The sequence below is a fragment of the Cricetulus griseus genome, assembly GCF_003668045.3.
Source record: "Cricetulus griseus strain 17A/GY chromosome 1 unlocalized genomic scaffold, alternate assembly CriGri-PICRH-1.0 chr1_0, whole genome shotgun sequence".
Classification (NCBI taxonomy): domain Eukaryota; kingdom Metazoa; phylum Chordata; class Mammalia; order Rodentia; family Cricetidae; genus Cricetulus; species Cricetulus griseus.
The window spans coordinates 185151763-185178326 of NW_023276806.1; the positions used below are offsets into that span (position 1 = coordinate 185151763).

Below are 26564 nucleotides of genomic sequence, written 5' to 3' on the forward strand. Positions count from 1 at the left end.
AACTGATCCTGCCCTTTACTCATCGTCACAAAGGGTGAATTAGCTAGGACCATGTAAGAGAACTCATCCTGGTGGTGAGGACGGAGGAAAGCCGGAGGGATGATCAGTCCTGCAACTACCCAGGCTCAGAACCAGGGCTATGAGTTGACCTGCCCCACTATCCACTCCATCTATGATCTGCTGGAGTGTGTGAAGGGACTTGTCCTGCAGATCCAAAGCTGCAGGATCTCCATGCAAAGGGCAACGACAGGATAACCAAAAGGATTTCTGGTGAGGACTTAATAGTGTTAATAGTGTAACAGAAACCAGCTGCCTTGGACCAGATCAATGACTCTTTGCAGTGAATACTTGCATATGGATGTATGGATCAAAGGATTTACTGTGTGACTCACTGTATATCATACTACAGCATCCACGACAAGATTTTTCCTTCTTGTTTGTTTTCTTTTTTTTTCTCTCTTAAATTTTATTTTATTTTGTGGGGAGGTTGCAAGGGCAGAGGCAGACATGAAGAGATGGGGAAATTAATGGGATCAAGATTTGTGATGTGAGATATGCAAAGGATAAATAAAAAGAAAGCTTAACAATGTGAGTTTTACACACCGTGTTTAGGAATGCGTTCCTTTCTTTCAGATTAGAAACACTGAAAAATGTAGTTTGAGTTTTGCATTAAAGCTAGATAAATTTTATTTCTGTGAATGTTATGACAGAAGAATTTAATAAAACTATCCCAAGTATGTGGCTTATTGCACATACATTTTTTTCTTACAGGATGAATTCACAACTTACTGAAGTGCCTTTTATAGTCTTTTGCAAATGTTGTTTTTCATTAATCAATATTTAATAATTCTGTAGTAATATTACTATGGTTTAATGATTATACTTTGGAGTGCTATGTTCTGAATATAAAAAACTATTTTTAATTGTAATTTTACTTAGTTTTAGTTGTAGTAGCATTTGTGGTGTTTTATATTTAATGTGGGTAAAACAAATACAAATGCCATCAATTAATCTTTGTAAGAATACTGAAATATTCTGTGTGAAATAAAAACATTCATGTGAATTTATGATTTCATATAAAAGCACTTTTCTCCAAGAGATGCAGAAAAGTTGTCCTTTTCAACAAGCCTTTTTAGCATCTTAATTCTGGTCTCAGTAAGGCTCATCACAGTGATACTAGTGGTGTAGTAGTCCCCAGGTGAGGAAGGCAGGGTACAAAGATGAGCCAGGAAGATCTAGCTGTTCTAGAGAGTGGAGAAGCTTCTAGACAATAGGAGTCATCTTCAGAACTGTCCAGGAATCAGCCTCTAGAATGCTCTTGACTAAAGGGAAGACAATTGAAACCAAAAGAAAACACAACAAAGCTAAAACTTTAACTGTGTCAGTGGAAGTGACCATTATACTATTTAGCATTTCCATTGGTACTTAAAATGGAAAAACTAAGTATTTATTCCTTCATTCTAAGTTGGAAATTCTTTTTAGCAGAAAACAAATTGTCTCAAGAATTTTTTTCCTGAAGAATGCAACTAATCAATATGGAATAAATGATACAATTAGAGAAATCACTTTCTTTTGTAATCTATAATGAAATAATGAATTCAGGCAAAGATTATCAGGGCAAGCTAAAACATTAGGTTATGGGCTGCTGAAGAATTGAATATTACCTGGTAGCAAAATACTAGGTGACAGATTATTTTGTCATTGCAAAAGAAAGAAATTCATCTCAGTACTGGAGGAACTGATATCACTCCATTTGACCCCAACATCTAATCACTAGTAGTAGAAATGGACTTGCAGGTAACATAAAATATGCAATTTGATCAAATTTTCTGTAGCAAGTAAAAATGTAATATGACATTAAATAATGTTATTTAATATGTAATACATAATAAACATGAATGGAATCACCTCACTATTAAAAAATGAAAACAAAATTTCCAGCTCCCAGACTCCCTTGCATCCATCCTAAATTGATTGTGTTTTGCTGGAGTGTTAAGCATCCCCAAGTAAGTTATTATGTCAGTTTTGCAATACATCCTGACCTTGAACTTTGGTTCTGAATTTGTAATAAAAAATAGTAAAAATAGTGATACTTTTCTCCCTTGTTGCAGCTAACTTATTAGATTTATATTATATACTTTAACCTATTGTGTTACTTAAATTTTTGTATATTTTCTCTACATGTGTATATATGTATAAAAAGAAGGATAAAGAAGAGGATTTTAAATGTAAATAAGTAAGTATAAATTCCAGGGGTTTATAACTTAATTTCACTTTTTTGTTGTTCTGTGGTATATATCTTCAGGTTTGGGAGTTAACTAGATGCCTTATTTTAAAAATCTTCCTATAAGAGGTGAAAATTCAAGTATTTTTTTCTACTAAATGTATCGAGTACACTGGTTTTGAGTAAAGTACTGTATCTGAAAGTTACACTTTTATAAACAGGTATTTTAAAGTAAAAATTTTCTTTTTCATTAGTAATTTCCAAAAATAATTTACACTAAATCACCTGCTGTTAGAACAAGGTCATTGGAGTAATCAGGTTTAAGTGGGTGGAAGAGTTGAATTGCAACTTGTGAATTGTGAAGAGGCTTTGTAATCATGATGTAAACACTGAATCATATGGAACATCTTAAAAACACCAAGAATCATTATTTTGATTTCTGCTTTTCCAATATTCTCATCCAGATGCAAATACATAGTACTTAGTACTTCCTAATGATGTTATTAATCATGTATTTAGAAGCAGTTGCATTTTAGGAGTTTCCAAGTGGGGATTAATCAGTCTTTATCCCATACAGCTTGAAGTAAAAATGGGGAGAGATCATGTACACAAGGATTACCTCAGTTTCACCGTGTCTAAGGCAGAAAGCCTTTCTGGTGTAAAAGGCAGGAGAAATCATGTTAGCCCTTGAAACATTAGCTAGAGTGAAGAAGTGTTGGGAGTTCACTTTGTGCACAGAAGTGAGGAGGTGTAAGAGGTTGTTTTAAAAAGCCCTCTTGTCAGACTTTGCCTCCAAAATATTCCTCTGAGGAAGATGTCAAGCCGGAATCACAAATCCAGTCCAAAGTTTTCTCCCATGAGTGCTAGTTTCTTTAGCTTCTCAGTCACTTAAATGCATTGAACCGTATAGTATTATTTATATTTAAGTAAATAATTTGAAATTATTGATTTATTTGCTGCTAGGAAAACTTCTGTTCCATAAAGGTTTGCCCTGTAGCTATGCAAATCCATCTTGGAATACCAGTCTCTAGGAGGTGATTTCTCTAGTTTCTGGTAGTTCTACTTGTCGTGTCCTAAACCATGAGGGCAACCTTGATTCAGTGCCTGCTGTGTTTCAGACAGCACTCTAAAACTGCTGAATGTATTAACTTATCCTACTGCTGAATTGACTCTGTCTAATTAAATTGTTGTCATATTGAATGTATGGAAAAATTCTCTTACGTAATGGAAACTTGCACAAATAACTGTGAATCTCACAATAACTTTTCTTGTTTCCTCGTGAAAATCATAAAAGGTTAAGGATGTTCAAAGCAATCCAAATTGCCCAATACCAGCAAAAATTCTGGAATCTACCTACCTACCTACCTACCTACCTACCTACCTACCTACCTACCTATCAGCTTTCAGCAAACTATTTAAATAAAGTCTTATATGGTAGTTTTTGAATTTACATTTGATTTTATCTTTAATATCTATTTAAAAATTTTTACTTATAGAAGTTTTTGAGATATTTTTTGAGAAGTTTTTGAGATTTAGAAATCATGTGCTGATTTTCTGCAAGTTTCTTTCTTTCAATTGCTTTGCAATAGGACCATTTTAATTACCTACTCATTTTCAGACTTGGGCCACATGGTTTGGATAAGGAAGACTAGAGCCAAGGTACACCTAATGTGAGTGAAATCATGGTCAATGACTGAGACTTTCTGTAACAAGGAGTGAGCCGCTAATGGCATCAAAGTACTTAACTGAGTGGATTTTACAGGACATGGCAAAAATTCTGCCTCTTAAAAGAAGTGACTTGCTTTTGCCTATTGCAGGCACACGGCTCTTTATTCTGGGCCAGTGGCTGTCTATGCCCAGCTAGCAGAAAAGTGGCTTTCTTGCTAACTGAAACTTTTAAAAGTAACCTAAGCAGACAGTGAATGAGCCATTGGTTTGACTGAACACAGTTTTATGAGACTAAATTGTATTATAATATTTGCTTTAAAATAGCAAAAAATGAGTTGAGGTTGTAGATTATAGCAGAGAGACAGTATCAAAATAGCAAGTTTGTACTATAAATGAATAGTTTCAACCTATCAGAGTCATTAAAATGCACCATATATTCTCACGCTGATTTAAATACTTATAATCAACCACTTTTATGTCTCTTATATGCAGAAACCTCATTATAAAGCTCTAAAAGCTTAATACCATTTTTATGGCTAATTGTGTATTGAAGAAGAGCCCAGAATGAGGCTTGGGTAGTCTTGCCAGGTTTGAGTAAGTTTTTCCTTGATTTTAATGGCTTTCTTACAATGATGGATTCTGAAGGAACGTTTGGAATACAGAGATGTTAAGTAAGGATTTGGAAGAGCAGATTCAGGCTTACACAGAGAAGAAGATGAGAAACTTACCTGCTTCTGAGTGATGCTCTGGGCACTCAGTTACTGCCTTGAACAAACTGGCTAAAGTTCTTGGCTATTTGATGTTTGCATTCTGATGGAAAGAGATGGACGACTGACTGGAAATCATTTATTGGACCTCAAACTCTGCCAGTATGCTGCAGAAAACAAACCAGAGTTTTGTGGAGTGATCCGATACGAAATTTTAAATAGAGTGTTTAGAAATGCCTGTTAAAATTGCCTCAAAAGCAAAGACCTGAAACAGGTGACTGATTCCTCCAAATATATGAGAAAATGCAGTGATGAAAGCTGGGTTTGCATCTTCTAAGAGCAGCAACTGGCTAACACATTGAAAGCTATCTGTAGAAGATAGGCGGGAATGGACCGTGTGAGAGATGAGAATGCCAGCCTGGCATGAGAAGAAGTGTAGAATCTCAGGTGTATTTTGGAAGAGAGAACTAGAAAGTCTTGCTTGTGAATCACTTCTGAGCCACAAGACTTAAACATAAACTGGACATTTGACTTTAGCCACCAATGGTTGAAGCTGCTACTTACTGATATTCTTTGGAAAATTGGGACTGACACCAGATGAATAGACCTCGACTGGCCTCTGGAAATTTCCATGTAGAATATTACCTTATGAAAGTAAAGATGTTTGAGGCAAAGGAATAGTTATGCAAAATGAAATCAAACACTGGGATAAAGTCCTGGGAGAAGCTGAGACAGTGACTGTGGTGTGCACTCACACAGGAAGGGTTTGTGCCTCTAGCTGTGTGTTCTCAGAGAAATCACACATGTGCTTTACAACATTAAGAGAGATAATTTCTTTTACCTTTAATGCTTTAAACTATCATACTTAAACCATGGATGAAAAGTCATTTGAAAAAGGACACTTCATAAATGTTGAACAAAATTAATTGAGATATTATTTTAATAGAGTTTGACTGAGTAATACTGGAACAGGAGGAAATCGGGCTCCTCCATCTGCTCTTCCTTATTCTTATTTGAATCACCGTCCTTCTAATCCCACTTAACCTCTTTTAGACAATTCGAGGGGATTGTAAACAACCACCTGTAATACAACCATCTGTCACTATTTTTATGGGTCCAATTTAAAATTGGAAAAAGCTTCTCTTAATGCTTCTCTTTTTGAGATTATAATATTATTTCATTCCTTCCCTCTTCTCTTTCCTCCTTTCAAACCTCCCTATACACTCCCCTGGCTTTCTTTTAAAGTTATGTTCCCCTTTTTTATTAACCATTATTACATACACACACACACACACACACACACACACACACACACACACACACACACTCCTAAATATATAAATACATCATGCTCAGTGTGAATAATGTTACTTGTATGTATGATTTAAGGACTGACCATTTGGTATTTGATAACTAATTAATCTTTTCCCTGGAGAAGACCATTTCTCCTGCCGCCAGCATTCCTTGGTTACCCATAGTTCTTTGTGTGAGATTAAGGTCTTGTGGGCAACATGTCTATTGTTGTTGTGGATTCTTAAAATGCACTTTTTGGGGTGTTTGAGATTGAACCTAGGGACTTGAACATGCTAGTTAAGATAAATTACTTTCGAAAAGCCACTAACTGTAATTTCTACTGGAGAGATTTTAGGGCTTGACACCAGGGACTGAGGGAAAAGACTATTGATCATTGTCATTTCCAATAGTATTACAACCAGGTAAGTACATTAACTATAATTGTGGAGAGGACTCGTTGCTTTAAAAGCTCAAATGGAACCCAGTCATTCAGCATTACCAGTATGTCCTGTTGGAGGTTCTCAAGGATTCTGTCTGGGTAATAATTATGGTTTGCTCAGATGTACCTGGATGCATATTATAGCCAGCTGACATTATCATGGACTACATGGTGGTTTTCATTGCAAACTATTTTTTTTCTCATTGAAGAGGTGCTATGCTTATTAAATGTTATCAGTGGTTGTGGTAGCTTGATTTACAATGGTACTTCCACACCAGAAACTCTGTGGAAACTTTCAGAATCACATTTGGGTCTTAAGTCAGTCCAAAATATCCTCTGGTCGTGAGGGAAAGGTCTGCACTGTGCTTCCCCGCCTCAGACAACTGGATTCTGAAACTACTATCAGTCTAGTAAATCTATTAAGTAGATGACTTAATTGCATAGTCATTCTATGGGAGCACCATAATCATTGTCACTTCTTTTTTTTCTGTTTAGCTTTTTATTAAATCAGTCAAAGTGACATATTTTTACACAGTATAAACAAATATTCTGTGACATTTCCCCCCGTTTGTGTAAATAAAAAAGAAAGATTTTAACTCTAGTGTATTAAACCTATAAACAATAAGAATTATATTCACAATGTCCAGTCCAGTTGTATTTGGCAAATTTAAAGACTATACTCTATTATTTATCTTATCTTGGTCAGTCCAAAGTTTTGTATCTATTTTTTTATGCATCAATAGCAGCAACAGCTTTTCCAGGTTCTGCAGTCATTTGAACAAAATTGTAGAGATATTCAGCACACTCCATTTAAAAAAAAACCAAAAAACAAAAAGACAAAAACAAAAAGACAAAAACAAACAACAACAACCACAACAAAAAAGTAAAAAACAAAATCCCAGAAAAACAAGCACAGTTCTGTTACTCTTGTGGTACCTGGCACCATTTTTTTTTTTTTTAATTAGCTTCTCAATCATCATCTGGGAGGAAACCATTCTGAGCAACATCATTAAAAACAGCTCTGCTAAAGCATGATCACTACTGTGTATTATAAAGTAGGTCCACATATGAGTGAGTACATATCATGTTTGTCTTTTTGTATTGGGTTACCTCGCTCAGAATGGTTTCTTCCAGTTCCATCCATTTTCCTGCAAATTTCAAGATTCCATTGTTTTTTTTTCTGCTGAGTAGTACTCCATTGTGTAAATGTACCACAATTTCTCTATCCATTCTTCGGTTGAGGGGCATCTAGTCTGCTTCCAGTTTCCGGCTATAACAAATAATGCTGCTATGAACATGGTTGAACATATGTCCTTGTTATATGAATGTGTTTCTTTTTCTTATATGCCTAGGAGTGGAATTGCTGGATCTTGTGATAGACTCATTCCCATTTTCTTGAGGAGTCGCCATACTGATTTCCAAAGTGGCTGTACAAGTTGGCACTCCCACCAGCAGTGGAGGAGTGTTCCTCTTTCTCCGCATCCTCTCCAGCATAAACTGTCATTGGTATTTTTGATTTTAGCCATTCTGACAGGAGTAAGATGGTATCTCAGAGTTGTTTTGATTTGCATTTCCCTGGTGACTAAGGATGTTGAACACTTTCTCATGTGTCTTTCAGCCATTTTAGATTCCTCTATTGAGAATTGTCTATTCAGTTCTGAACCCATGTTAGCTGGGGTCTTTCACCCACCCGCCATGGCGGATGGCTCCAAAAAGACAACTCCTAGGGCCTCCCAAGAGATCTTGTAGGGCAGCATAAGGGGAGTGTTTAGGGGTACGCACAGGCTCACTATTGGTGTGCCTCCAGCCTTGGAGGGCTTGCCCTGTATTGATTGGTCAACTGGTTGTTATGGCCCATAGGCCCTCCCAGGGTGGTTGCTATGCTCTGCCACATCACTGTGTGCTTGTCCGTAAAGTACACCCAGGGTCGTAAAGCATAGCTCCACCAGCTAACTTCTGATTGGTTCCTTGTCACGAGGCAGGCACCTAACCTCTAATGACTAAGACAAGGTCATAGAGACGTGTTACTGTCATGGCTGCCGAAATGGGGAGCTGGTCCCTTCATTCCCCCATTTTCTTTTTTGGAAATGCTGTTAAAGGCTAGGCTCATAACCAAAAACATAAGACTGTACCCCAGTTTTTAATTGGATTGTTAGGTGTTTTCGAGAATAGCTCCTTGAGTTCTTTCTATATTTTGGAGATCAGCCCTCTGTCAGATGTGGGGTTGGTGAATATCTTTTCCCAGTCTGTGGGCTGTCGTTTCTGTCTTGCTGAATGTGTCCTTTGCCTTACAGAAGCTTCTCAATTTCAGGAGGTCCCATTTATTAATTGTTGATTTCAGTGTCTGTGCTACTAGTGTTATGTTCAGGAAGCAGTCTCCTGTACTGTAATTGAAGGGTATTTCCCACTTTATCTTCTAGTAGGTTCAGTGTGGCTGGGTTTATGTTGAGGTGTTTGATCCATTTTGACTTAAGTTTTGTGCAGGGCAAGAGGCTTGGGTTTATCTATAGTCTTCCACATGTTTTCATCCAGTTATGCCAGCACCATTTGTTGAAGATGTTCTCTTTGTTCCAGAGTATATATTTGGATTGTTCATCAAAAATCAGGTGTTCATAGGTGTGTGGGTTAATATCAGGGTTTTCAATTCAATTCCATTGGTATACATGTCTAGTTTTGTGCCAATACCAAGCTGTTTTCAGGACTATATCTCTTTAATAGAGCTTAAAGTTAGGGATGGTGATGCCTCCAGAAGTTCCTCTATTGTACAGGGTTGTTTTGGCTATCCTGGGTCTTTTGTTTCTCCAAATAAAGTTGAGAATTGTTCTTTCAAAGTCAGTGAAAAATTATGTTGGGATTTTGATGGGGATTGCATTGAATCTGTAGATTGCTTTTGGGAAGATTTACTATGTCATTTTTACTATGTTGATCCTGCCTATCCAAGAGCATGGAAGATCTTTCTGTTTTCGGGTATCTTCTTTAATTTCTTTCTGTAGAGACTCAAAATTCTTAATGTACAGGTCTTTCACTTTTTTTGGTTAGTGTTACTCCAAGGTATTTTATGTTGTTTGTGGCAATTGTAAAGGGTGATGCTTCTCTGATTTCTTTCTCCACCAATGTGTCATCTGTATATAGTAGGGCTACAGATTTTTTTAGTTAATCTTGTATCCTGTCACTTTGCTGAAGGTGTTTATCAGCTGTAGGAGTTCCCTTTTTGAGTTTTTTGGGTCACTTATGTAGGCTATCATATCATCTGCAAATAGTGTGAGTTTGACTTCTTCCTTTCCGATTTGTATTCCCTTAATCTCCCTTTGTTGTTTTATTGCTCTAGCTAGAACTTCATGGACAATATTGAAGAGGTATGGAGAGAGTGGACAGCTTTGCCTTGTTCCTGATTTTAGAGGAATTCCATTGAGTTTCTCACCATTTAATTTGATGTTTTCTGTTGGCTTGCTATATATTGCTTTTATTATGTTGAGGTATGTTCCTGTTATCCCTGATTTCTCCAAGACCTTTATCATGAAGGGGTGTTGGATTTTGTCAAAGGCGTTTTTTGGCATCTAGTGAGATGATCATGTGATTGTTTCCTTAGTCTGCTTATATGGTGGATTACATTGATGGATTTTCATATGTTGAAACATCCTTGCATCACTGGGATGAAGCCTACTTTATCAGGATGGATGATTTCTCTGATGTGTCCTTGGATTCGATTTGCCAATATTTTATTGAGAATGTTTGCATCAATGTTCATGAGGGATATTGGTCTGTAGTTCTCTTTCTTAGTTGTGTCTTTGTGTGGCTTGGGTATTAGGGTTATTGTGGCCTCATAAAAAGAGTTTGGTAATGACCCTTCTGCTTCTTTTGTGTAGAATACTTTGAGGAGAATTGGTATTAACTGTACTTTGAATTTCTGGTAGAATTCTGCACTGAAGCCATCTGGCCCTGGCCTTTTTTTGGTTGGGAGACTTCTAATGGCTGCTTCAATTTCATTAGAGGTTATAGGTCTATTTAAATTGCTTATCTGTTCTTGATTTAATTTTGGTAAATGAAATCTGTCCAGAAAATTGTTCATTTCCTTTAGATTTTCAAATTTTGAGGAATATAGGTTTTCAAAGTATGACCTGATGATTCTCTGGATTTCCTCTGTGTCTGTTGTTATGTTCCCCTTTGCATTCCTGATTTTATTAATTTGGATGTTCACTATTTGTTGTTTAATAAGTTTGGATAAAGGTTTGTCTATCTTGTTGATTTTCTCGAAGAACCAACTTTTTGTTATATTGATTCTTTGTATTGTTTTCCTAGTTTCCATTTTATTAATTTCAGCCCTCAATTTGATTATTTCCTGGCATCTGCTCCTTCGGGGTGTATTGGCTTCTTAGTTTTCTAAAGCTTTCAGTTGTGCTGTTAATTCTCAAGTGTTTTTATTCTCCTGTTTCTTCATGTGGGCATTTAGCGCAATGAACTTTCCTCTTAGCAGTGCTTTCAAAGTATCCCATAAGTTTGCGTATTTTGTGTCCGAATTCTCATTGATTTCTAGGAAATCTTTAATTTCTTTTTTTATTTATTCCTGGACCCATAAATTGTGCAATTGGGTGTTACATAATTTTCATGAGTTTGTAGGTTTTCTGTAGTTCATGTTGTTGTTGGATTCTAATTTTAAAGCATGGTGATCTGATAAGACACAGGGTGTTATTTCAAGTTTTTTTGTACCTGTTGAGGTTTGCTATGTTGCCAAGTATTTGGTCAATTTTAGAGAAGGTTCCATGTGGTGCTGAGAAGAAGGTAAATTGTTTTGTATTTGGGTGGAATATTCTATAGATATCTGTTAAGTCCAATTGCACCATAACTTCTATTAGATCTTTTGTTTCTTTGTTAAGTTTCTGTCTGGTGTTTCTGTTCAATGGTGACAGTGGGGTGTTGAAATCTACCAGTATACTTGTGTGGGGTTTTATGTGTGATTTGAGTTTTAGTAATGTTTCTTTTACAAACGTGGATTCCTTTGTATTTGGGGCATAAATAAATGTTCAGAATTAAGACTTCATCCTGATGGATTGCTCCTGTGATGAGTAGGAAGTGACCTTCTTCATATCTTTTGACTGATTTTAGTTTAAAGTCCAATTTATTGGATATTAGGATTTCTACTCCTGCTTGTTTCTTGGGTCCATTTGTTTGGAAGATCTTTTCCCAACCTTTAATTCTTAGGTATCATCTGTCTTTGAGGTTGAGGTCAGTTTCTTGTATGCAGCACAAGGAAGGATTCTGTCTTATTATGCATTCTGCTAATCTGTGTCTTTTTATGCGGAGTTGAGACCATTAATGTTGATGGATATTGATGACCATTGATTATTGATCATTCTTGTTTGTTTTTTATTTGGTGATGGTGGTAAGATTATGTGTGGGATTCTGTCCCTTATTCCTTTTGGCTGTTGGTAAGTTGGGATTATCTATTGCCTATGTTTTTCTGGTTGTAGTTTACTTCCCTGGGTTGGAGATTTCCTTCCAATACTTTCTGTAGGGCTGGATTGGTGGATATGTATTGTTTGAATCTGCTTTTGTCATGGAATATCTTGTTTTCTCCATCTATAATGATTGAAAGCTTTGCTGGGTATAGTAGTCTGGGCTGGTATCTGTGGTCTCTTAGTGTAGGTAGAATATCTATCCAGGACCTTCTGGCTTTTAGAGTTTCCAAGGAAAAGTCAGGTGTGATTCTGATAGGTTTGTCTTTATAGGTTACTTGACCTTTTTCCTTTGCTGCTCTTAATATTTTCTCTTTGTTGTGTATGTTTGGTGTTTTGATTATTATGTGTCGAGGAGACCTTTTTTTGGTTCAGTCTGTTGGGTGTTCTGTAGGCTTCTTGTATTTTCATTGGCGTGTCTTTCTTAAGGTTTTCAGAATTCTAATTGCTATTGAAGCTTATATCACTGTTTCCTAGTGAATTAGGTCCGATTGTTATAGAGTAAAATTGTCTGGATAGAACAGATAATGAACACATGATGTCATGCTTATGGGAGATGGGGGTGATATGATACATAGAAATATGTAGCTGTAAGTGAAAGTACATATAATGTATCTGGGATACAGCTACATAAGAAAAACCAGAAGGAACCTAGAAATCCCTAAATGGTACAATCTACATAATTGAGAATATGTAGCACTTGGGGGAACATGTCATTTCTGTTGAGGAGGAATGAAGGATGTCACCATAATTTTAACTAATTTCATGGTGTGTTAAGTGATACTTTAACCTTTCTGTCATAGCTATGTAGTGGAACAAATGGCTTGCTAGTTGACAGAATTAGACCATCATTAGAGAATATTTGGGGACCCTATTTGAAGATCACAAATTAAATGCTCTTGGGTATGTGTAACTATCTGAGGCATACATTCCTGGAAAATATCACACCAACAATGAAAATCCTCAAATATAAAACAGATGTTTCATGACAGGTGTTTCCTTTATGTGAGCATCACTATTTCAGTCAACATTTTGTGGTGACATGCTAAGGCTTGACCAAAGCAGATACTTACATAGAAAAAAAGACCTATGGCTATTCCAGGCTATCCGGATGTCTCTAGCCTTTTCTTGTGACCACCTCTCTTGGTGAGATCCCGGGTCAGATCCAGTTTCAATCTTCTCAAGCTCATCTTATCCAAGGCTTACTATGGTCACTTTAAAAATTCCTTGTAGATCAAATCTTTTCCATTTTACAACAATATGGAAATTTGCCTACTACTTGATTCAGCTTCTTGGTTAGATATCAACTGATAAATTGATCAGTAATAATCCATGCACACTTTTTGAACCTGATGTTTCTGTTTAAAGATGCTGGCCTAAAGTCATACGCATGATTACAGACCATGATGTCATGACTATTCTTGGTTGACAACTTGACTGCATCTAAAATGAACTAAACCCAAGTGACCAGGTTCATCCATGATGGATTTTTAAAAATTGAATCATTTGAAGTGGGAAGACCCTGTTCTAGTCTGGAACATTGAGGTGAGACTTACTTGTAGATCTTTAGAGGGAGGAAGCTCCACCTTTAGTCTGGGCCACACATCCTGCTGTCAGCCTATATAAAGGACATGGAACAAGGAAGCTTGCTCTCGCCCTACTTTCTCTCAGTATTACTAGCAAATGCATTTCTTCATTGGCATTAAAGCCTACTTCTTCAAGATTCTGGCATGTACTGAAGACTAGCTGAGACATCCAGCCTCATGGACTGAACAACTACCAGATTCTGAGACCATCCTTTCATAGATAGCCATTGTTGGACTAGCTGGACTACAGCCTATAAGTCATTCTAATAAATCCCTTCATGTAATTATGTGTGTGTATGTATATACATACCCCTAGAATAGATATAGTGTAGATAGAGTATATATATATATTATTGATTTTGTTTCTCTAGAGAACCATGATAATTTGCATATCATTTTCTGTTTCTCTTCAGATGAACATAATCTCTTTTACTTTTTAAACCCTCATAAAAAACAAAAACACAAAACATATATTTTAGTGCAGGACAAACTGAAGCCAGTCAACCACCCAGGCCTGCATGAGCATGCAAGGCAGGCACTTCCTCCCTGAGCCAAGCCTGCCTCTATGCTCAGAGACGGCTGATGAAGAGACACCTGAGCAAGAGACACCAATGAAGAAAGGACAATTCAGCAGAGTCAGCCACCTGAGCTAATAGGACCTTAGCAGGGGGTATAAAGGCAGGTCTAACTTCCTGAATAAATGAGTCTACAGCACACTTTGCTACTCACTGACTCCCAGTGCCTGAGTCCTTGGTACTGCATCTTCTCATCCCCTCCCCTGAGGGTGTCTGAGCAGGGTAACCCACAGTGTGTGTGTGTGTGTGTGTGTGTGTGTGTGTGTGTGTGTGTATCTGTGTAGAGTTCTGAGGACACCTAGAGGTGTCATTCTCTCCTTCCATGATGTGGGAGCCAGGGATGAAACTCAGGTCATTAGGCTTTTTAGATGACTTTCATTACACGGTTAATCTTGAAATAAAATCATTGTAAGCATGCCTTATTCCTACACTTAGGACAAAAGCAAATGTGCCAGGACCAGATTATTTAAATAATTCCAGACACTCATGAATATTTGACAAACCACACTGAGAATAGATGGGGCCTTTGTTTCTTCTCTAAGTGGGGAGATTGTAAGGATGGCACATTAGCGTGAATACATTTTTCTCTGATTGATTTTGTAAGATCCCTTCTTAAAAGAAGAGATGAAACATCTCCCCTCTTCTACATTCCTTTTTATTGTGAGGAGAAAGACAAAGATACCTGGGTTTATTTTCCTTTTGATGTTGTGGGGGAGAGACTTCAAGGAATTTTTTTTCAGTTCATGTAGTTCGTTTTAGAAAAATCCCTGCATTTTCTATTGATCCAAAATTATGGTAGAAAGGAGGAGTTAGGGAAAGGGGAAGTTAGGAAGTTCATTCTATATTATCAATTTGACAAGTTAGTATCTGACGTTTAATGAAGAGTTGCCAGAAAAGCATCAGTGGAGGAAATGGGTAAATCAGAGAATCAGCTCGCGATTTGTTTTTCTTAAGAAACACTGCCCTGAGGTGCAATTAAGATCAAGTAGTTTTCAGTGGTAGTCCATTACACCAGCAGCAAGTCAGTGACTCTGTTGAGGGAGTTGTGGTTTATGGGGTGGCTTTTACTGAGACTTCTGATGCTCCAGCGCTGCAGGGCACCTCTTTACACGAACTTCTCCATTCCAGATCCTTGAGCAGGTCAGCCAACTTGAGAGGAGCAACAGAGGAAGGTGTTTAGAGGCCAGATCATCACCGACTGTGCTGTCTGCTGTATGTACCTGCTTCAGTCACTTTCCCTTGAGGTACTTAAGTTTAGCCATGAATAGGGAAGCGTGTGTCTGCGTGTGTGTGTACCGGGTGGGGGTGGGGGTGAGGGGATTGGTGCACTGGATGGAGGAAATGATTATGTTAAAAGGATTATCTTCATGCTCCTCACTGTCTAAAATTCTTACTTAAAGAAAGGAAAGCAATCAAGAGCAACAGGGCTCCTTACAGCACTTTCACACATAATTTGATTTTGTTGATTCGCACTCTCCTTCCTTCAATCACTCTGCTTCTCTCTAAGCCTGTTCCCTTCTGCCCCAAGTCTAACTTTGTCCTTTCCATGTTCATTTTACATGTGTTCAACCCCCCCCCCCCCCCCCCCGCATTCTCAAAACCCATTTTCTCCTTTCCCGGTCACTGTCATTCTTTCATGACCTGTACCACTCCCACCTAGCCGATAACATGCTTACTGAATATTTCTGAGTATATAGCCAGATGTACTAGAAACAGATTTCATAGCCTTATACATATGATATGTATGTACCTGGAATTAACCAAGTTCCTGTATTCTCTTAAGAACCTAAAATGTCTCTGAGAAATACGCGTGCGCGCGCGCGCGCGTGTGTGTGTGTGTGTGTGTGTGTGTGTGTGTGTGCGCGTGTGCGTGTGCGTGTGAATATGTGTATATCTAAATCTTCCCCCATCCCTTTTCTTTTCTTTTGGTTTTTCTGAGTCAGGGTTTCACTATGTAGCTCTAGCTGTCCTGGAACTCACTATGTGGAACAGACTACTTTGAACTCTCAGTGATCTGCCTGCCCCTGCCTCTGCCTCCCTGAGTGCTGGGATAAAAAGGTTCCTGCCACAATGCCCAGTGAACCTTATCTTCTTATTGGCTATTTTATTAGACACCAACGATGCAGATTGTCACCCTTTCCTCCACTGGACGAAGTATTAATTTATTAAGCTTGTTTTCTTCATTTTTAGAGAACACTTTCTCAGTTTGTTATTTCTTTGCCAAAATATCTCAGATCAGGTCATTTTTCTTTCATTAGAAAGTGACTTTTGAGTAGTCTCTTTTGGTATTCTCCCCATCTGTCTCGCCCCCCTCTGTCCACTCATGAAATCTTTTTTATTTCCCCTTCCCAAGGATATCTATGCAGTCCACTTTGAGCCCTCCTTTTTTACAAAATCTCTCTGGGTTCGTGGATTGTAGCATTTTATATTTTATTTTATAGCTAATATCTACTTTTGGATGAGTACATAGCATGTTTGTCTTTCTGAGTCTCAGAAGTATATTTTGGGGTCAAGCAAAAACCTAGCACAAAGGTATCTACAAAGATGACCCCTGCTAAGACTCCTAGCAATAGCAGAAATGTAGCCTGAACTGGCCATCTCTTGTGACCAGGCAAACTTCAAGTAGAGAGAGTGGGACACCATCCCAGGCACATAACCTTCGACCTACTCCTGTCTATGGGATGTGCTGGGGTAAGGGTGGACTAGAGATTGAGAGAGTGGCAAACCAATGACTTGTCTAGTCTAAAATCCATGCCAGGAGAGTAAGTCCACCCCCAATATTGCCTGGAGGCACAGACTAGGTAACCCAGGGACCTAATATAGAACTAAACATGCTGGAGGAAAGAATTGTCAATCTAATTATGCCAAACTATATTCTGCTATACTCATAGATTGGTGCCTAGCACAGTTGTCATCAGAGAGGCTTCATCCAATAACTAGTAGAAACAGATGCAGATGCACAGCCAAATATTAGGCAGAGCTCAGGTAATGCTGCAGAGAAGGAGGAGAAGGGATTGTAGGAGCCAGAGTGGTCAAGGACACTATGTGAAAACCCACAGAGTCAAAGACTGAACCCACACCTAGGGAGCTTTCATGGGACTGATTTAGGCCCTCTGCATATATGTTACAGTTGTGCAGCTTGGTACTTTTTTAGCACTCCTAACTGCAGGAGCAAGGGCTGTCTCCTACTCTTTTACTGGCTTTTGGACCCTATACCTCATACTGGGTTTCCTTACCCAGTATTAATACAGGGGGAGGTGGAGGTGCCTAGTGTTACCGCAACTTGATATGCAATGCTTTCTAGATATCCATGGGAACTCTGCCCTTTTCTGAACACAAATGGAGGAGGAGTGGATTGGGGGTGGGAACAAAGTGGTGTTGCTGGGGAGGGATCAGAAGGAGAGGAGGGAGAGGAAACTGTAGCCAGAATGTAAAATAATAAAGTGGCTCTTGGTTAGGATTACTTAGTGTGATGAGCTAGTTTTCATTGTGGAAATTGGGTTTTTAATACTATTGTATACTACTGAAAAAGAATCCTTAAAATTTAGGCTCACAGTAGTTTTGGAACAAAATACTAAAGAATAATTTCAAACTCCTGTTTTACCTCAGGTATTTCTCAATTTTTTCATTTCACCTTTGTTTTTATGTAAAATTATTGCTTCTGATCAAGACAACCTTAGGGTCTCCCTGACCTTGACTAAATGATAAAAAATAGGCTTCTTCAGAACATTAGGTCTTAGACCTTGAATTCTAGAGCATTTACTTAACAACAAAACCTTTGTAACTATATGCTATTTTCTGCTTCTTTCAGGTTTCATTTAAAATAACTTCCAGCTGGATTTGCAGCTTGTCATCCCTTTAATAGGCAATTCCCAAAGAGGACATGTCTTCTGTTCCAGGCTTTGTGGGAAGATAGGAGCCTAACTGGTGGCTGCCATCTTTCAGTTGTTCTATTATCTCCAGCTATTGGATTTCCAGAAAGGTTACTTGATTTGAGGTGAATTGGCAAATACACGGTCTAAGACTCTTCCCCTAGTCTTAGTTCTGAGAACTCTTCAGGTTTTGTTGCAGTAGTCTTGAACCCAGAATTACTCAAAACTCATCTCCTTTTAGCGTACATCATGAGTGAAGGTATCTCTACATGTCCAGTTTTGTTTGATCCGTTTTCTGCATTGACTCCTATGCTGTTTTTGCCTTCTCTTAACCCCAAGTAGCCTTTTAGATGCAGGGTTTGGGCTTAAGATTCTGTTTGTTTTCCATTTGAAAAGTCCTAAATGAATCCCTCTAAGTCTTTTTGTTAGGATGTCAAAGGCACAAAATGTATTGTGCTAGAATTCTTTTAAGTGAACAGAGGAGGGAAGGGCTGGAACACTGTTACACCAGTACTTATTTTATGCCTTCATATGTAATGCTGTCCAGATGAGAACATTCCTTTTTCAAATTTTTGTTCTTGTTTTTCAAGACATGGTTTCTAACAGAACCTTGGCTCTTCTGGAACTCACTTGGCAGAGCCAACTCAGAGATCAGCCTGCTTCTGCCTCTTGAGTGCTGGAATTAAAGGCATGGGCCACCACACCCAGTGAGAACATTCTTGACAGAGGCTTGTGTCTTGTGTAGATGCAGACTTGAAGGAAGGAAAGGTATTCTTCCAATAGTCTCTACAGCTTGATGGATGGTTGCTTCAAGAGTATGAACTGGTGGCTTGCTAGTCTCCAGCCTCACTAATATACGTTTTTCTTAAGAATAAACAGCACAAAATCAAAACCAGCAAACACAGCTGTGTTTACACATAGCTTTTATCAGATGGCTTCTAACAAGGATTTTTCAATGGCTTTATTACACATTCTGTTATGGATATATTTCTCAGGTTGAAATGGAAACCTGTCTATATTCTGGCTACATTGTTAACCTTCAAATACTTTTCTTCAGTGTGATCACTTATTGTTTCATGAACATGCCCTTTAAATACGTCTCTTCCCAGATGTAATGTTTGTTTGTCTAAGAATACTATTTTCATTTCTTCCAAGAAGAATTCAGCCACCAGCAGCTTTGGAAATCTTCTCTGACAACCCCAGGAGTGTCTGAACTCTCTTTAATTATGTAAGATGTTTTAATTAGTACAACATTATTTATGTTGTTATTGCAAATGATTTTTCTTATGAGTAAACTTTCCTATAATAATGCATTGGAACCTTTCATTTTTATGTAATGTTTTAAATAAAATACTTCTGTCTACTATTGTGAGTATATCTGCCTAATTAAATGAAGAATTCAGAACATGCATGGGGCCATTGTTTACTAGGGATCATTTTTATGAAATCCAGTCCCTTGAATGTGCTACAAAACATGTATGCCAAGGTGTAGGGATTTCTCCATGGCAACACTCTCAGTTTGAGCTCATGTTTTCTTTTCTTGATAATAGGTGTCTAAGTGTTATTTTCTTGTGATGCATGCATATCTCTGCCTTCATCATTAAGCTGAGCTTTCCAATTTCTCTCCCAATAGTTTCAGGTCAAATGGGACCTTTCTGAATGGTAGAAAGGGCATTAGAGAATAATAAAGGCATATCTCACCAGCTGAGAGTCGAGACTTCCAGGACAATTAACAATTGTTGAAGTTTGCTACATGGAGAAATTACTCTTTTTTTTTTTTTTAAAAAAATAGAGTCTTTTCAAATATTAATGTCAAAATGAAAATGAATCATGCTTAAGGCCTAAGTATGGCCTTGCTCCTTTTCCAGCAATAAATCTACAATTTTTGAGGATCCTTGTAAAAAGCTTCGTTATAGTAAGACATACCTTAAAAGCCTTGTACAACCTTGAAACCATTAGCAATTGTGAAGGTATCTCTTTTTAGTGTGTGTAAAATTTGGAAACTGTTAAGTATGGGAATAAGATGCCCAACAAAAGCCACAGTTGGAGAAGAAGAATTGCTACAAAATATGGTCAGTGAATGTATGGGGAATAAGTGGAGAAAGGTGGTGCACATCGAGGATGGCCTTTGATGCCTTGCCAAAGATGATACCCTAAAAATGATTTCCCACTTATAGAAGATTTGGATTGATTGTGAAGAATAATGAGATGCAATGCAGTAATGAACTTAGTGTGGGAAAGTTGGGATCGGTGTGTAGGGTTTTCAAATAAGAGGCTGATATTGATTAAGTTGCTTTTGATGGTGAAGTCCCAAGGAGCATCTGCTCATATGCTCCTCAGTGAAACTTGTGATTACCTTGACGTTTGTTTAATTTAAAGTCCTGTTTCAGCTCCAAATGTCCACCCTGTAAAATGGTCTCTAGAGAAGAGTTCAACTCTGCTGTAGAGACAGCTTTTTGGGTTTTTAATTAGAGGGAATGTGTATATTTACAAAAGAGATTGTTCCAAATTATTGATTACACAACTTGACTTCATAGGAAAGAGTTTTATAATTTTCAATATCTTATTTGAAAGATGAACTTGTATCAGTTTTACTTCATGTTTGTATGGATATCCTAAAATTTTTTATTGGCCAGCTAATCACTTTTAAGACCTATTTCTTTAAACTAAATCATGAAAATAAGCTACATGATTGACAGGGGGCCTAACCTAGGTAAAATGGACTATTTAACCTCTCAAAAGAAAAATCTCTGATATCTAAAAATCAAAGAACTTCTTTTCTTTTTTACACTTTAATTCTCCATTTTGCCTTTTGTCTTCAGTGAGGAAGGAAGGATCAAGTTCATTCTAGAGAAAAAAATGAAAGTACAATTCTCCTGGCTTAAAGTTCCCTTGGGAACTGGTATTACAACTCAGTATGAGTCCAAGGCTCTGGGAAGGCTTAGTGGGAGAGAGGAGCCCATGGTGCATGAAGAGTTTTGAGCTATGTTGAATTCACACTGGAAATACATTCTGAAAATATTTTGATACAGTTTAAAAAAACTGTTAGATACTGTGTACTTACATATACAGAATAAAACATGTAGAAACATGCAGGAGGTAGCCTTACAAACTGAAAATTAAAGCATTTTGTTCAGTAGAATCTGTTCATAATCAAACTTCCCATTTGGAGTAAATATCTTGATGTGATGATCAAATATTCTTTCTGACTTTAACCAGGCCCAATTATATTGAGGCCTAAGATTTGTGGGTATTCGCATAAAGTTTGCTTTTATTTGTCACTTTAAACTTTGAGGCTGCTTCTATTGTGTCTGAGCTAAAATCCAAAGAAACACTGTATGCCTGTGCAATGCTTTCCATCTCTGTTTAAGAGGCATAAACTCTGCTATCTCATCCATACAGCCAGAAGCTCCATGTTGCATTATTTACAAACAAGAATTCTTATTCGTGTCACAATGTAAATTTGTAGCATTTTAATTTTTTACTTTCCAAAATAAAAATTTCTTGGAAAGTGAAGGATTTTCATCTTATTTTGTCTTTCATAAATATTCACTAAAATATGTATTTGTGCTCTAACACTGTCTCTAGTCCCTTGCATATATCAAGGAATGACATTTCTGAACTTCATATTCTATTTATACAATGATGGTCTCAAATTTTATCTCCAAACTAAATTACTCTCTTGGGTTCCAGATTCACACATCAATTTATTCTTTGATATCTTGACTTGAAGGTCTAATAGACATTTTAAACTTAATGTTCCTAAATATAACTCTAAACAATCTTTCTGTACCCTAATCCCAAATGTAACCTCCTTTAAGCCACTAAATCTCAATAAATTTAACCAGAAAAGAGATCTATATGTTGTTTTGACTCTAATATTTCATCTGCTACCAAGCTCCTGCCGTTACACCAAATAACTATATTCCAAATCTGACTACTTTTGATTTCCATTATAAACCAGTCCAGACATAATTCTACCCAGGTTCTACTATAGATTCCCAAGGTGCTCTCACCCATAACATTTGAACTTCCAAATTAGGCAAAATAACCATTCTAAATAATAGCCAGACTCCATTTCTCTTCTGCATGGAACCCCAGTGGCTTCTCATTGTACACAAAAAGCCATTTTAAAACTACAAAGCCTGTCTTGAAGAATGCTAACATTTCTCAATAGCCGCTTTCCTTTCTCATCACATGGCTAAACATGTCCCATTCCCACACTTCCGCCTCAACTGTAACAAAGGGATGTAGCTGGAAGGGGTGGCTATCGCTGTAGTTCTGGCTGGCCCGTGAAGTGTTTTTCTTGTCTTCTTTTATATTGTGAGGTGATGTTGGAGGCTGTGTATTAAAGATATTCCACAAATTGAAAGGAGACATGGTTCTTTAATGCCTCTGTGGAACAAACTCCTATCCCAGCCAGGTCATGTCAGCATGCCTTATGTAAACGGCACATAGCTATTGTAAAAGATATGATCAGGCCTTCCATAATCCAAATCCATCACTTCCTGTTATCCTTGGCCCCAGATGCACTGAGGTTTTTTTTCTACCTATAAGTTCAGAAAATGAGAAATTTGGTATCCCTCTGCTTGAACTCACCTCCGACCCAGATATAAACTTCCTTTCCTTCAATCAGGTGTCACTGCAAACGACAGTTTTTTTTTTTGTTTTTGTTTTTGTTTTTGTTTTTTTTTCAGACAAGCCTTCTCTGACTTTCCTTCTTAAAGCAGCCACTTGGCAAGTGTCTTGCTACACTATTGTAATAAACCTTCTTGGCAACTGTTAGTATCTGGAATTGACCTTTGTTTTTATAGAGATCTCATATATATTCCTGGCTGGCCTTGAACTCATTCCATCCTGCCATAGGTAGAATTACAAGTGGATGCTGTCATGCCTGGCACTGGAATTGTCACACTGATCTTTAAAAACGGTTTTAGCTAACTGACTGGTGTATATATAGTATATATTGTATTTATAGCTCAATTATGTATATATGTATACATAATATAGTAGCTCACGTGAACCATGGTATTTCTAATACCTCTGTAAGTTGAATGTAAATAAGATACTCAACAAAGCCACAGAAATTGGTGGCACAATCTATGGTGTGATTCTATGTTTGAACTTACAGACAATTGTAACAAATTAATCTTGAGATAAGATGGCAGTGGCATTGCAAGGCGGGAGAAGCGCCGGTGGTGGAGGCAGTAGTGGGGCCCAGCTGCGGAACAAGCAGCAGCCGCAGTGGTTTGTTGGATAAGTGGAAGACTGATGATAAAAGCCTGTAAAAATTCATAAGTGGCATGGATCAGCTGTGAAAAACTCTTTCAATGATTCCGCCAAAAAGGTACTTCTGGAAAAAGACAAGTATGTGGAAAACTTTGGTCTAATTGACGGTCGCCTCACCGTCTGTACCATCTCTTGCTTCTTTGCTATAGCGGCTTTGATCTGGGATTACATGCACCCCTTTCCAGAATCCAAGCCAGTTTTGGCTTTGTGTGTCATATCCTATTTTGTGATGATGGGGATTCTGACCATTTACACCTCATATAAGGAGAAGAGCATCTTTATTGCAGCTTACAGAAAAGATCTTTCAGGAATGGGTCCTGATGTGGCAACTGTCCTCCAGTCTCTAAAGGTTTGATGATAAATACAGCCTGAAGTTGACCTTCATCAGTGGAAGGACAAAGCAGCAGCAGGAAGCCGAGTTCACCAAGGCCATTGCTAAGATCTTTGATCACAGCAGGACACTGGTCATGGATGCCTATGAACCTGAAATCTCCAGGCTCCATAACAGTCTCGCCACAGAAAGAAAAATAAAATAGCATATTCCAAAATCTCTCTTTCTGCTGGATCGGACGAATTACTGGTGGGTAGAGAAGAAACAGAAAGCTTCAACTTGGTCAAGTATGAAATGCTTAAAAAAAAAAAAAAAGCCCGTTTAGTATTTTCTAATTTCCTATCAAGATATGCAAAGTTGTATCTTTGATGGCTAGCTATAGCCGTGGTCTGCTGAGTAGGGTTTTTGTTGATGTTGTTTTCCTTAAGAAGCATTTTTGTAAAAGCCAAGCATACTTTTTCCTTTGTACTTAATAGTACTTTATTTAGTATAGTTTTGTGCCATGCAGTGTTTGAACGCTTAGTTCTTAGGAACTGCTAACTTTCTGGGCACGGTGTTCACTTACAATGCCAACTCATGGAAGGCTAAGGAAGGGGGGCTGAGTTTGAGGCCATCCTGAACTGTAGAGCCAGGCCTTGTCTTGGGGCATGGGTATTGTTAGCTTGTTGCTGACTTTGTGTTAATCCCTGCTTCAGCAGCTATTTCCTTCAATCCAGGATACAACTTATGTATGACACCTTTCCTTTACATGCCATTTTTGTGAGTGTGTATATAGATTTGACTTGGGAAGAATTATTTTTAAAAGAACACAAAATAGATTTTTAATTTGTTAAAATAGACCTGCCTATTACATTTTGTGCTCTTAACCAATTAAAGAAGCCAGTGGCACTTTCAGTTTTATATTCTCTGTTTTCCACTAGTATGTTCCTGTTGATTTGTTTGTGCCCTTTATTAACTGCCATTTTCTAAATTTTTTTTCAATAAATGAAAGAAGATGTGAAAAAATTAATCTTTCTGAGAATCTTTTTTTCCACATTAAATGTTATACTCTGTGAATGTATGTGATCTCATGAGAAATAATGTTTATGAATATGTAACACAAAACATACAAAATTCACGTTATATAAGAGCTGACGGAGCTTTCAAGACATTGACAAAATACATTGTCTGTAGACAACTTATGGTGTTTAAATATTTTTTGGATAAAGGACTGATAAATGATATGTCTATTAATCAGCCATGATATATTATGAAAGTACAAGATTTTGTGTGTACCATTCTTTCTTGATCACTACCATTTCTCAGGGCTTCAGAATAAAGAACTGCTGGCCATTTATCATGTAATTTGTGAGCTGCTCCTCAAACAGTTTGTGCTTTCTTGTGGTTGAGTGATTAGAAGGTCAATGTGTCATGTGAGAATCTGAATTTCTGTTCAGAGACAATGGTGACATATTCCACAGTGGCTCCATCTAGAGTTACTCGGAGAAACTCTTACTCAAATTGCATTTCATTGACCCCCAAACCTGCTCAAACTCAGTAAACAGAACAGTGTTGTTGAAAAATGTTTCAGTAGTTCATAACTAAGGCTCAACCAGTTATTCGTGTTCACTTTTCCCCAAACACAACAGTGATCACATCCAACAGCATAGACATAGTGCTTACACATTTTTGTGAGATGTGGTTTTTGGGAAGGCAGGCATTTTTGTTGTTTAATATTTCTGTTAGTAGAGGAAGGCTTGTCCCTTGTAGCTGTCTTAGTGAGCAGATGAGATTTGGCAGTTGTTACCATTGCTCCTAGTTCTGCTATGGGGCATTCACTAAAGTGATCACATGTATCCTCCTCCTGAGTAGGAATGCCTCCTCAGGTCTCCATGGTCCAGGCTAAGAGGCCATTTCAGCACAGGGGTTCAGACGGGAAGGTCCTAGGAAGCTCAGAAATTCCTATCAGCAGAGGGCTGAAATGCAATATGAGATGTTATTACAGTTGGCATTTTCAAAGCATTGTCCCAGGGGAAGAAATGAGAGCAGAGCAGAGGATTTCTTTGCTTAGTTTCTATTTCCTGTTGTGTAGAAACATCCATCAATTGTACATTAAAAATAATCAAAGTCAGCTATCCCTGAGACAAGATTATTTCTAATTTTGACAAGGTCCCCAAAGTAGCTTTTATACATCATTATGCAAGTTTTCACAAAGCAAGCATTGGCAGCTTTGTCCCACTTTGTAATACCAGCCAAAGAAAATAGCCTTCATGTTTGTTAATGAAATCTACAAATCAAGCCATATTTTGAATAGAGGCCTAGGAGAACCCTTCTATTAATGTTTTATGGTACTTATATAAAAGAATATAAAGGAACCTGAGAGATTTTTGTTTCAGGATGAAAGTGAAATGCATTATTGCTCACCAGTGAGAGTATACAGGAGGTTTTTCACAAATTGGATACTGGCAAACTTAATAGTCTGCCTAAGAGGTCTTTCTACCTTATGGATGTGTATTATTAGCCAACTTTACAGTGCTAAGTATATTGCATTTATATGTGTAGTGAGGCCTGATCCAGCTTTTAAAAATTGTACTTAATTAAACACTAGTGCCTCGTTGAAGCTGCTTACTCTGGAGGGAAGAAGAGTGTGAGACTGCATGGGCTCTTGCTGTGAATATAATATGGGCCAATTATAAGCAGTTGTTTATGCTTGGGGCAGGCAGGCAAAGGATACCCAACCATGGCTAAGCTGACCCTCCCATACTTAACAGTTTCTACTTCTTTGACTCGGCCCTGATCCAATTGATATGACAGACTTTTAAGATCCCCCATGGAAGGCCTCACCCTACCTGCGGAGCAGAAGTGGTTGGGATAGGGGTCCATTTGGGGGCAGGGGAGGAGGGGAGGGAGGGGGAACTGGCATTGACATGTAAAACAAGATTGTTTTTAATTTAAATTTTAAAAATCATAAAAAGCAGCTTCCTATCAAGAAATTAAACAAAACAAATTGAATTGGCCTCAGATCTCACCTGTGGTGATAAATAAGTCTCATGGAGACATTGGAAACTGTTATGTAATGTTCATAGTTAGAATGGGCATGTGGTAGGGTAGATGTGCAATGAAAAAATTAAAGAAGTCCATTTCCGTT

The 26564-nt window shown here is 37.7% G+C and overlaps 1 pseudogene; it reads left to right on the plus strand.

The window, feature by feature from the left end:
* The first annotated feature begins 22978 nt into the window (after positions 1–22978).
* On the plus strand, positions 22979–23642 carry LOC100766695 (annotated as a pseudogene).
* Positions 23643–26564: the final 2922 nt, after the last annotated feature.